Source organism: Rhinatrema bivittatum, chromosome 12 (assembly GCF_901001135.1).
Source record: "Rhinatrema bivittatum chromosome 12, aRhiBiv1.1, whole genome shotgun sequence".
Classification (NCBI taxonomy): domain Eukaryota; kingdom Metazoa; phylum Chordata; class Amphibia; order Gymnophiona; family Rhinatrematidae; genus Rhinatrema; species Rhinatrema bivittatum.
This window is the reverse complement of record NC_042626.1, coordinates 9,497,589-9,510,729: the sequence shown is the minus strand read 5'-3', so window position 1 is coordinate 9,510,729 and position 13,141 is coordinate 9,497,589. Positions and strand designations below refer to the sequence as shown.

General features: G+C 50.5%; 1 protein-coding gene across 2 annotated transcripts in view; it reads left to right on the top strand.

Annotated features, from left to right (window-relative positions):
* The first annotated feature begins 5,075 nt into the window (after positions 1-5,075).
* The window catches only part of SLC16A1 (solute carrier family 16 member 1), a 41,590-nt gene continuing 33,524 nt past the window's right edge, over positions 5,076-13,141 (top strand). The window contains exon 1 of one of the 2 annotated variants that reach the window (XM_029572600.1): positions 5,076-5,200. The gene's annotated coding sequence lies outside the window, so the exon portion shown is untranslated. Of the gene's footprint in view, positions 5,201-5,517; positions 5,665-13,141 lie in introns of those variants that run through there. The other variant, XM_029572596.1, reaches the window with a different exon arrangement.

Genomic DNA, 13,141 nt, shown 5'->3' with positions numbered 1-13,141 from the left:
CTTGCTACATGCAAAGCAGCAGATACAGTTCTGCACAGCCAATTTTATTCTGTGCTACTGGAAAGTGGAAGGAAGAGGAGAGCAGCGAGGATCAGGGACAGGATCTTCTGCACGCTCTACTCTTAGGGTTCACAGAATTGCACTGGCTGTACTGAACTTTATCCCAATCTGCTGCTCTGAATGGATCCATTTAACCAGCTTTATCTGCTGCTTAGATTTGACAAACATTACCCTCATACTTTTGGTAATCCACTCTGAAGTGACGACCTCGTGCCCTGGGTAACTCCTACTTATCACTGTGTGACAGCGGCGTGGGATCTCTTTGCTGTTTGGGATCTGCCAGGCCACCGTTGGAAACAGGATCCTGGGCTGGATGGACCCTCGGTCTGACCCAGTATGGCATTTCTTATGCTTGCACTTTGCAGGGAGAGGGTCATTTTCGGTGGCGGCCCCTGTCATCTGGAATTCCCTGCCGGAGAATCTGCGCCTTAGCTAAGTCAATGCCTTTCTGAGGGTTTACCTTGTACCTCGCTCGGGCCGTGTGCTTGCAGCGACTGATAACTGTTTCCGAAGGTACAGATTCCTCCTTAGATGTGCCTGGTTTTGACTCCCCTTTTCTACCAAACACTCAGGGAAAAGGAAGATTTGGACCAGGTGCTGAACTGGTAATCACCCAGAGAGTGGTGGTGTTTTTCATTCGGGGGTAATAGATAAATTGGAAACTAATCCTCTTTCCATGCAGGCGTCTCTCCGCCGGCGAGGGGGCAGTGAAACTCTCTGAATTGATGGTCTCTGGATGCATTCTTTACAGACAGACATGTGGAGACTGGGCGCAGTGATCACTGGCTTAGAGTGTTTTAAGGCACTAAATCCCAACTGTACAAATCTTTTAGACATCAAAGCTAAAAAAAACAAAGGCAGGCAAGACTGCTTGATTTCAAGTCCAAAAACACTCTTAATATCTGATCTGCAATTAACGATGGGAGTTGCCCGGCGATGACAACATATTAAGTCCCTACCTCACACCCCATGGGGGTCTGTCTCCCTGCCCACCCACCAACCTGGTACCAAATATCCCTGGGGGAGTCTAGTGGCTCCCTTCCCCCACCTGGTTCCCCAAATCCCTGGCCGTCTAGTGTCCCCCCCCCCCCACCCCCATATGAAGGCTCACTTTACATAGCCCTTCTGGAGTCCGGTGGGGGCAGTTTATGATCCCCGCTTGCTCCAGCATGACCTGCCACGCCCGTGCTATTTTTCAGAATGGCGGCTTTGGCCCTGCTGCTGAGTCTGGCCTCTCCTTGCGATTCGGAGGCAAACCAAATTTAAGATCTTAAAGCTGATTCACAAAGCCCTGAACTTATGTCAGCGCGGCGTTAATGTACCAGCCGTCCCAGACACTGAGGTCGGCCGATGGTTTACCTGCTGCACTTTCCATCACCACCATGACGGCCCTTCCTCGACACAAGCAACGTCATTCGCAGTGGCACATCCAACGCTACTGAAATCTCTCCTGCAGGATTTAACGGCGCATTTAGAAAACAATTTAAAGCTCTGTCCTTTTCTATGCATTCATTTTTAAATACCGAGTCGCAGATTGATTTGTGTGGCAATCCCTTTGTGCGCTAAATCATTTGCAAGGCGCAGGGAGGTCAGTGTTCAAATGCCATTTAGTCAGCCACTTATCCGGCTAAATTATAAACCGGATCTCACGACCCCGCTATAATTTAGCCAGATTTTTAAAAAGGCGTTCCGGAGGCATTTCTGGGAGGGGTTTAGTTATCCGGCTAACTTAGCTGATTTTGAACTATATCTGGCTAAGGTAGCCGGAAAACTTTAGGCCTGCTTCAGAGCTTGTGTGACCGGGTAACGCGCTTGAAAAGATATCCGGGCAAGTAGCACTTTGAAACTTTAGGCCTGCTTCAGAGCTTGTGTGACCGGGTAACGCGCTTGAAAAGATATCCGGGCAAGTAGCACTTTGAAACTTTAGGCCTGCTTCAGAGCTTGTGTGACCGGGTAACGCGCTTGAAAAGATATCCGGGCAAGTAGCACTTTGAAACTAAAAAAAAAGGAAGCCAAGAGACCCTATGGCCTAATCTCATCTCTCCCCCCCACCCCCATCCCCTTCTAAATATAAAAAAAGGTTCCATATTAGTAAAAGCATACTGATACAAACATTTCCAACCAGCTGGTGGTCAGAATAATATCCAGTTATTAAGAGCTCACACTAAATTTTAAACATTTTCTAAACAGAAATAAAATATTTCAAATAGCAAAAACAGAAACCCAATAACTAAAACTAATAAGGCTGGAAAAATCTTCTGCTCTCCATACCTAAAACTTGATTCCAGTCATCCTGAGCCTGCCCACACCAGGCAGGCTCCCATTCACACGGGCACACAACACAACACATCCTAGGCAGATTCCCATTCACACACACACACGCGCACAAACCAGACAGATTCCCATTCACACCCCCTCCCAGTCAGATTCCCATTCACACACACACTCCCCCCAGGCAGATTCACCTTCACACCCCCCCCAGGCAGATTCCCATTCACACACACACAGACACACTCCCCCCAGGCAAATTCCCATTCATACACATACACACTCCCCCCCCAGGCAGATTCCCATTCATACACACACACACTCCCCACCAGGCAGATTCCCATTCATACACACACACACTCCCCCCTAGGCAGATTCCCATCACACAGACACACACTCTCCCCCCAGGCAGATTCCCATTCACACACACACTCCCCCCAGGCAGATTCACCTTCACACCCCCCAGGCAGATTCCCATTCATACACACACCCCCCAGGCAGATTCCCATCCACACACACACTCTCCCCCAGATTCCCATCCACTCACACACACACTCCCCCAGGCAGATTCCCATTCACACACACACACACACACACACACTCTCCCAGGCAGATTCCCATTCACACACACACACACACACACACACACTCTCCCCAGGCAGATTCCCATTCACACACACACACGCTCTCCCCCCCAGGCAGATTCCCATTCACACACACACACAATCCCCCCAGGCAGATTCCCATTCACTCACACACACTCCCCCAGGCAGATTCCCATTCACACACACAAACACACTCTCCCCAGGCAGATTCCCATTCACACACACACACACTCTCCCCCCAGGCAGATTCCCATTCACACACACACACACACACTCTCACCCCAGGCAGATTCCCATTCAAACACACACACACACACACTCTCCCCAGGCAGATTCCCATTCACACCCCCTCCCAGTCAGATTCCCATTCACACACACACTCCCCCCAGGCAGATTCACCTTCACACCCTCCCCCAGGCAGATTCCCATTCACACACACACAGACACACTCCCCCCAGGCAAATTCCCATTCATACACATACACACTCCCCCCCCAGGCAGATTCCCATTCATACACACACACACTCCCCCCTAGGCAGATTCCCATCACACAGACACACACTCTCCCCCCAGGCAGATTCCCATTCACACACACACTCCCCCCAGGCAGATTCACCTTCACACCCCCCAGGCAGATTCCCATTCATACACACACCCCCCAGGCAGATTCCCATCCACACACACACTCTCCCCCAGATTCCCATCCACTCACACACACACTCCCCCAGGCAGATTCCCATTCACACACACACACACACACACACACTCTCCCAGGCAGATTCCCATTCACACACACACACACACACACACACACACACACACACACTCTCCCCAGGCAGATTCCCATTCACACACACACACGCTCTCCCCCCCAGGCAGATTCCCATTCACACACACACACAATCCCCCCAGGCAGATTCCCATTCACTCACACACACTCCCCCAGGCAGATTCCCATTCACACACACAAACACACTCTCCCCAGGCAGATTCCCATTCACACACACACACACACACTCTCCCCCCAGGCAGATTCCCATTCACACACACACACACACACACACACTCTCACCCCAGGCAGATTCCCATTCAAACACACACACACACACACTCTCCCCAGGCAGATTCCCATTCACACACACACACGCTCTCCCCCCCAGGCAGATTCCCATTCACTCACACACACTCTCTCCCCCCAGGCAGATTCCCATTTACACACACACACACACACTCTCTCCCCCAGGCAGATTCCCATTTACACACACACACTATCCCCCTAGGCAGATTCCCATTCACACACACACACACACTCTCTCCCCAGGCAGATTCCCATCCACTCACACACACTCTCTCCCCCCGGGCAGATTCCCATTTACACACACACACACACTATCCCCCTAGGCAGATTCCCATTCACTCACACACACTCCCCCAGGCAGATTCCCATTCACACACACACACACACTCTCTCCCCCAGGCAGATTCCCATTCACACACACACACTCTCCCCCCAGGCAGATTCCCATTCACACACACACTCTCCCCAGGCAGATTCCCATTCACTCACACACACTCTCTCCCCACAGTCAGATTCCCATTTACACACACACACACACTCTCTTCCCCCAGGCAGATTCCCATTTACACACACACACTATCCCCCTAGGCAGATTCCCATTCACACACACACACACACTCTCCACAGGCAGATTCCCATCCACTCTCACACACTCTCTCCCCGGGGCAGATTCCCATTTACACACACACACTATCCCCCTAGGCAGATTCCCATTCACACACACACACACACTCTCCCCCCAGGCAGATTCCCATTCACACACACAAAACCCAGGCAGACTCCCGTTTACACACACATCCTAGACAGGCTGTCATTCACACTGCACATAATTACCTACAGTACCTGAAATTAATCCACTTTGAAGTGGCTGAAAGTTGGACTATAAATCTAAATAAATAATCCAAGTAGACTCCCATTCATTCTCTCTCTCCCCCCCCCCCCACCCAGGCAGACTCCCCGTGAGGCCAAAAGGAGGAGCCGAGCCCGTTCTGCTGCCCCTCCACGTGTGCCGGTCCCGCACTATTGAAAACGCGCGGCGCTAGAACGTTCTCTGCACTGATCTCGTGCATCGCGAGATCAGCAGAGAGCACGTGCTGGTCGCACGTGTTTGAATGTCGCAGGGCCAGCGGACGAGGAGCAGCAGAAAGGGCTTCCTCTCCCTGCGGTCCGCTTTCTTCTTCGGGCGCCGGTAAGCTGGATGCCACCGGCGACTTCCCGACCCTTTCTTCGCCCGCCGATGAGATGAAGGACCTCTCAGTCGTGCACCCCTTCCGTCGCCGCTGCCCCGGATGCGCCGGCCGGTGCTTTGTGCTGCATCCCGTGTGCACGCCATCATTCGCAGGGCAGGAGATTGCTTTGTATTGCATTCCTTTGTGCAGGGCAGGAGATTGCTTGCATCCCTTGGTGCACGGCATCGTTTGCAACTGCAAGGCAGGAGATTGCTTTGCGTGGCATCCCTGTGTGCAGTGCATCGTTTGCAGGGCAGGAGATTGCTTTGTGTTGCATCCCTCCCATTGCATCACACAGCCCGGCCTCCTTCCGGGGCGGTCCGCGCAGGCTCCTTGTCCCGGGCTGATAAGATCCGACACCGGCAAAGTTTCTGAGGCAGAGGACGTGCAGGAGCTCGGGAGGGGGGATCCGCAGTGTCTCCATGTGAGTCCCGGGATGTAGGGCGCGGGGTCCACGTATAATCGCGGTATGGGGGGAGGGAACAGATGCGCGTTTTCTTGAGTCCCAGAATGAACCGCAGCGCGTCCACGCGACTCCTAGGATGGGGTGATCCGTTGCGCGTCCACGTGAGTCCCCGAGTTGGCGGGGGGAGGATGCGCAGGGCCTCGCTGTGAGTCCCATGATGGAGGGGGTGGGGGGATTCTCAACGCGTCCAGGTGAGTGCAGGCGGAACGCAGCACGTGCACAGCGGTACCGATCTGGGCCGAAGCGATGCTAGGGCGATCGCGTGTCCTGGCTCCCTCCCAACGCAGTGTCGGGGGTGGAGGTCCCCCTCCTCCTGCTGGTGTGATGGTGGGGTGGAGGACGGCGGGAGCCCCTGTTGGCCTGTGATTGGGAGGGCTGGGAGCCCCTGCTGTGTATAATAAAATCATTTTTGTTAAGCCAAAATGTATTCTGCCTTGTCCTTGATATGCACAGATACACCACAGTCCCAAATATTTCCGCAAAGAGAAGCTTTGTTTCTCAAACTCTGTATGATCACTTCGGAATTATATTTTATTGTGGTCATTTTTTTTTTTTGAAAACTTTAAACATTATTTAGGACTATGCATGATTTTCATGGGTTTTAGTTTTTTGGATACTTAAATTTTGAGATGAATGATTAGAAGTTCTGGGGAATGAATCTGACATTTCCTAGAAATTCTGAGTGATTTGTCTTCTTTCCAATGCCTGTTTTGTTAATGTCATTTTTTTTCCTGCTCTCTGTGATGTAGATAGAAATAGGAGCTTTCCATATGCCAAAAGAGATCTCTGCGCTCTCCATGGTTTTGCAGTGTCTAAGTCTTTGAGTTATTTTTATTCTCTGGGGCAGCCTCCAAAAAGGCAGAGAGAGTTAATGCACCCCAGTTTGGGGCAACTGATATGAGTGTTAACAAAATCTCATGCTGGACAATGCAGAATTTTAATTTCTTTTATTTTTTAAATCTTTTTTTCTTTTTCAATTCTTTGCTTTCCTTTTAGAAGTAAAATTGTAGACATGGGGGGAGCATTGGTTATTGTGACATGGGACACGCAGTAAGGAGATCCTGCTTTAAAATGTTGCATGTGGAGCTCGAGGTGGTGAGCTGCCCCTTGGGGAATATCCATTTTGTGCCCGCAGCGCAGTCATCGGCGATGTCTGTCTGTCCACCCCTAGCTTCCTGTGATGGGATTGTTTCCAGCAGTGACAGGGTTGGAGGTCAGCTAGCTCAGGACCCACCTTGGTCTGAAATCACAGTCCATTTGGGTTTTAGAACAGGGTTGAGCAGTAAGCTTCCTTTGAACTCTTGAGTGTGGGAGATCCCCCTTTAAATACGTTCCTGTGTCATCTGTTTGGGCACAGACCGTGGGGTTTTTCCTTTAAGAAGATAAAACTTTTTTTTTTTAGCTGGGTGAGAGAGGGGCATTTACAATCTTAAAGTGCCTCTTTCAGTGAAAGCTCATGCTGGGCTAGGAAGGACTGATCATTGCAGTGCCCTCTGTCGGTCTCCCTGCTTTGAGGCCACATAGGTGACAGAATACAGTGACATGCCTTTGTAGAGGGATAGAGGAGCCATGATCATATTACTCCAGTCCTTCCTGAACTGCTCCGCTTTCCCTGTAGAATGGGAAAACACAATTTAAAGTGCTTGCACCAGCTTTTAAGTGTGACCCTGGCGGTCAGAGTCGCTCTCTGGGTATGACCCTCCCTCCAGCCCTTATTAGCGTTCCCAGCCTTGAAACTGACTTGCACCCAGAATTTGTGCACTTTCTCCTTTTGGTCCAAGACGCTGACATTCAGCTTCCCTGGAGGTCCAGCTGGAGTTGGGTTTTGTGGGGCTCAGGATTTATTATTGGAGGGGAGGGGTAAGAGAGTGCTTGCTGGATGGGGGTTATTGTACGATTTCTTCTTTTCTGTTGGAAATGCATATTATGTCTGGTTTTTACCATAATCCACTTTGGGGTTTATGATGTAAAGAGGGTAATCCAATTTAAACGAATAAAATATGCATTTTCGGGCTGCTGACTTTACAGAGCGGAAGAGCGTGTGTGTTCATCTGGTGTGTTTCCTGAATGGTTGTACTATGCAGGAAAAGCAATCGGAGATCTCCCCCCCCACTGCGGCCTGCTGATGCATGCTCTTTTATATAGGAAATACAGACTCCAGACTTCCTTCTCTGCCCCGTTTGGGCAGGTGATCATGATGTGAGCAAATGCCCTTCAGGAGAATCTCGTTGCCTTGCAGCTAGAACTGTTTGACATTCATTCCACCTCCGCAGCGGCTGGCTCTCCCGTTGTGTTCGCCAGATCTCTGTCACCTCGTCCTGGCTGCTGCTTGAATCAGTGGTGGGGTGGGGCGGGTCTCCATTGTGTAAATCGGGAAAGAGGATCCAGGGGTGGCAGGGGCAAAAGGAAGGGGCAATACACTTTACAGCCGGTTGAGTAAGCCGCTTAAAAGCCAGGGGAGCTGAGGAGGAGCAAAGTGTATGATGTATTTTGACAGTTTATTGCTTTATCTCATTGTGTTTTCCGCTATTAATTGTAAACCGCTTAGATCTTGTATTTTTGTGTAGGCGGCGTAGAAGCAATTTTAAATGAATAAGAGTGCTGCAAGGTGGCCATAGAGCGAGTCTCAGCCTTCTGATATTCACTCTTCCTGCTTTCCTCTCGTGACTTTTATTCTGCGCTGGACGTTGGTTGCCCTACCCTCTCGGGAGGGGAAGGCTTACGTGGGAGGTGAAAACATTCTTTGCGAGGCTTTGAAATGTTACGGTGTAGTCGGTGTGACTTTTTTTTGTCTGCAGTTGAGCAGTGCCAAATAAATTAAACTGAGGTATTAACTAAGAAACAGCAAGTTCTAATTTGCTACCAGGAGCATTGCAAGCAACCCATGCCTTGATCTCTGGCCAGTCCTAGGTACTTTTGGGAAGCTTTTATCTTCCGACCCAGTCTTCCCTGAAGGTGACCGGATCGGTAGGTTCCCTCGGAGGACATTCCTCTCTCTCGTTTTCTGTAGCTCGAGCCTGTCTTTCTGCAATTTTGTATTCCCAGTTGGAAGCTGCCTGCTCTCCTTGGGGGGGGGGGGTGTGTGAGGAAAAAGATTTATACTTTGCTGTGCCCAAACCTGTTCAGATGAAGTTGGGAGCATTTGTGCCCGATTTCTCTGTGTCTTCACTGTGTCTTAATGTGCCAGCGTTAGTACCCATTGGCTTATCCGAAACACTTCCCAGGAGTGGGCGGCGCCATGATCACAGCTGGAGATTGTTGGCTGTGCCGGGATTGGTGCCCAGGGCCTAAAGGCTCTCGGGGGGGGGGGGGGGGGGGGGGAAGGCCCGTGATGGCACCCGGTGCGGCAGAGCTGCCCCTCAGCCCGTTATCATCTGCTGTTGGCATTTGAGCTGCTAGAGCCTGGCAGGGTGGGTTGCATTGTGTGCTGGAAGTTCAGCGGCTTTCTCTTGGCTTCTGAATTTGCTGCTTTGGACTCTGGAATTCATGTCTCATTTTGGGAGTGGGGTGGATATATTTTCTTGCCCCCTCTTCTGTCCCATACTGCATTGGGCGGGGGGGGGGGGGGGGGGGAATCTTGACTCGTGCAACCTGCTAACTCTTTAATAGATTTGCAGATGTTACAGTGGTGAATGACAGCAGACATGGCCCGTAATGCCCACCAGCCTGCCTGAATTACTTCCTGGTACAATACCATTGACCCCCCCCCCCCCCCCCTTCAGGTTCTCAGCAGATGTGGCTTCTTACTTCGTGCACCCGTTGCCAGATTTCAGACCATAAGAAACCAAAATGGAGAGCAGCAGGTCCTGCGGTTTTCGCCGTTCCGTTGGAGCATGGTTGGGGTTGCACTCTTGCCCATCACCACCCGTGCACGTTCGTGTCTGTGGACGTCTCGGATCCTGCAACGCACAGCCTTCACTGCCTACAGCTGTAATTCTTCGAATGCAGCAAAGCCTCAGTGTCTTTTTCCCTTCCTGCTCCCATAAAACAAGCAAACCAAGAGAGTAGGAACAGATGCAATGGCCCATAATTAGGGGCAATCTCGGCTCACAGTCTGGTAGGTTCTAGAGTCTAGACCGTGCACTCAATGCAAGGTTATGGTTGGAGCCATAACTAGCTGTTACCTTCTTATTATATTGTTGTGAACTTAAAAAAAAAATAAAAAATAAACTCCCCATTTTGAATGGTTCACAGAAAAAAAAACCAAACAGTTTATTTTTTCAGTTGTAATCACTGTTGGTTTTGGATCAAGATTGTATCAAACAACCTTTGGAAGTCCTTTCCGACACTGTGCAGAGGAAGTTTCGATCTTGCTTTATCTTCTCCCCGTTGGGGTGGGGTTTTTTTTTTTTGGAAAGTGATTATTGATTTTAACATCTCTTGTGCCAGCAGGATCAGAGAAACCCTTTATCTTTATGGGGGCCGGGGTTGGCAGAATTTCTGGCCTAAAACTGTTTTTTATGCAACGCCACCGGGATGGGATTGCCCGGGGGGGCAGAATGAAGGAATTCGGTGGCAGGACACACACACACCACTCCCCGCCCCTCTGAAATTTAAAACAGAATATTACAAAAAACTTTGGGACGTATTCTGCTGACTCCTTTGCATGTCTTCTTTTTGTTTTGCAGGATAATATCCTGAGTCAGCTGCAAAGCGATACTCTTCCGAGTAATATGCTTGGCCTGCGTTTATTGGAAGGGCAGCAAAATAGTTTTCTTGGCTTGTTTAAAGTGCTCCTCATGCCAGCTAATGAGTGCCGAGACTGTGTTGGGCTATTGGGGGGTCAAAAGTTGCAGTGCTTAAGTCACTTATTAATGTAAGATGCCTCCATCCCACTGACTGTGGTTTCCCTTCTATTTGTCTCTGCCTTTTTTAGTAAGCCGAATCCTGCTGGCCGCCAGAAATCAATGCAAAGGACGCTTTCACGTCTGCCCCCGGCCAGAAGCAGCTTTTCGCCATTAACCCCGCTGCAGTGCGCCGGCAGTAGCGCCGAACCCTAACGGAGTCCCGCGTGCCGCTGGCAGCTTACTTTTAAAATGGCTAACGCCTGGCAAGAAACGTTCTCGAGCCGGGGGTGCCTGTGTCACCTTGTTCTTCTGGACCCATTGGGCTTGAGGTCGCAGTGGCCTTTACAATTTAAATATTTCGTTTGGTGCTGACGGGGGGGGGACGGCACGGGACGGGCGGAGAGCCAGGATGTTTGGAGGGTCTTAAGCGTGTTACTCTGGGGGGGGGGGGGTCCCTGCAGGGCCACAGGCGACTCCCGCATTTGTCTGCAGGGGTGTTTTCTCTATTTTGTCGTCTTTTTCCTTCTGGCGTGTTGGCACAGTTTCCTCCGGTCCCTTTTAAACATTTCCAAATGTTTTGTTTGCAGTCAGTCTGGAACGCGCCGTGTTTTTAAGTAGAAGTCGTCTGATTAAACGTGACGTACAAATATTGCCGGCTGCCTGCGGGCAGAGCCGGGGTGAAGCACTAAGTACATTAATCCTGGACGGCGGGGAGAGCTCGACGCACGTGACGTGCATGGGGGCGCGCTCGGTTTGACCCTTTCTTTAGCTGAAACATCGGTAACGGCTTCGGGCATGAGAAATTAAGTTTTTGGTTTTTTTTCCCTGTACCTCCTTTAAAAATGTCACCCCAGAATAACCGTATTCAGGGGGCCCCTGGCTCAGAGGGATCCCCAATCCCCGTCCTAGAACAGGTCCGTGCAAGGTCCCACCCGAATTTGCCGTGGAAGAAAAGATTGTGTAGGCTTGACAGACCGCTGAATCTTTTTGCAGGGGTGTAGGGGGGTGTGTATGAAGGGGAGGGGGTGTAGGGGGGTGTGTATGAAGGGGAGGGGGTGCAAGACTTGGGGGGCATGCAGCATTCTCCGGCACTGCTCGGAAGCCCACGCCATGTTTAACATCCCCGGGTACAGTTCCAGGCTTCGGAGAAAGCAGGGGCCGTGGTGGCAGAGTTTCTGCTCTTCCCACATTACGGGCAGCGCTGGAGCTGATCTTGCAGGTTGTTTTTTTTTTTTTTTTTTTTTATTAGGGGTTTTTGTTTGCGCTGACTGGAAACCGTTGTTTCTTTACTAATCTCCGCTTTAATAACGCACTAAGCCTGCCGCTCAGGAGCCAGGTTTGTGCAAAGCCGGCCTTCTAAGAAAGAGAAATATTTGTAGGCGGGTGGGTGAGGATTCCCTCCCCTCCGCACGTGAGCAGGAGGACAAGAGGGGGGTAGCTCCGCACGGCCTTTCCGTCTGTGCAGCTTCAGCCACCGCGAGCGACATTGGTTTAAAAAAAAAAAAAAAAATGTTTTGCCTGACCCAGCATCTGAGCTTCTGGGCCAGCTGGAACCTGCACCAAAGCCGAGCATTTGAGTGGGGGGCACCTGAAGCTTCGGCACCGTTGCTCTTCAGTTGTGGCTGCCAGGGGTTTTTCTCCCCACCCTCCAGGCCTGGGAAACGACGGGGGGGGGGTGCCTGGGTACCCTGGCTCTCACCCCCCTCCCTCGCTGGAGAGCTCTGAGCAGGCCTGCCCAGCACCCCCCCCCCCCCACCCAGACTGAGGGGAACGGTGAAGCCGCACCACCGAAATCCCGCACCACGCGGCTTCTGGCTGGCTTGACCTTTTAAATATTTCATTCTAACCCCGCAGCGAAGGTTTGCAGCTTTCAAGGTCTCGGTTACACTGGCAGAAGTGAGCCGGCTGAGGCCGTGTGTAAAAAAAGAAATAATTGTTGGGGGATTGCACGTGCGCGTATGGGGGTGTGTGCTCTTTTATCCTAAAGGGAAGAATGGCGCCCGGATGAGTAAGGAGCGTCACTAAAATGCACCTGACTCCTCTGTAGATCTGTGGCTTTAACCTCGCCTCTGTTCTTGTCAGGTTACTGCTCTGGGCTAGGGGCTTGCTTTCTGATTTAACCCTTTTGAAATGCACGTGCACCTTCTTGTTACAAGCTGCCCTCCTCCCTCACCCATTTTAAGATTTTTTTTTTTTTCCTTGAAATCTCCTTAATGCTGATACCTTTAATATTTTATAGGGGGGGGGATGTTTATTATTTCATGAATGTGTGGCCCTGGGGCACAGAAGAAGGTTGGTGTGTGTATAAGCTGGCACGATGTTGATTGTGAAACGCTGACGGTGTCCGACAGAACATTCGGATATCTTAATTTGATGGAGGAAAGTACTTAAAGATAACCCTTTGAATATTAGAAAGTGCACTCTCTTTTTTGAACATTATTAGTGGCGATTGGACGGAAAGCATATCCTATTTTTGGACAGTATAAGTAGTGATTTATCAAGCAATCTAAGCATCAAGCAATCTAAGCAACAAATTAAAAACAAGAAGTGAATAAGGTTAAAAAAGCAAACAAAATATAAATTGAGGTTTTTTTTTTTAACTCATGATGGTGCTTTAGCCTGTGTTATCCAAGACGTGTGTTGCCTAG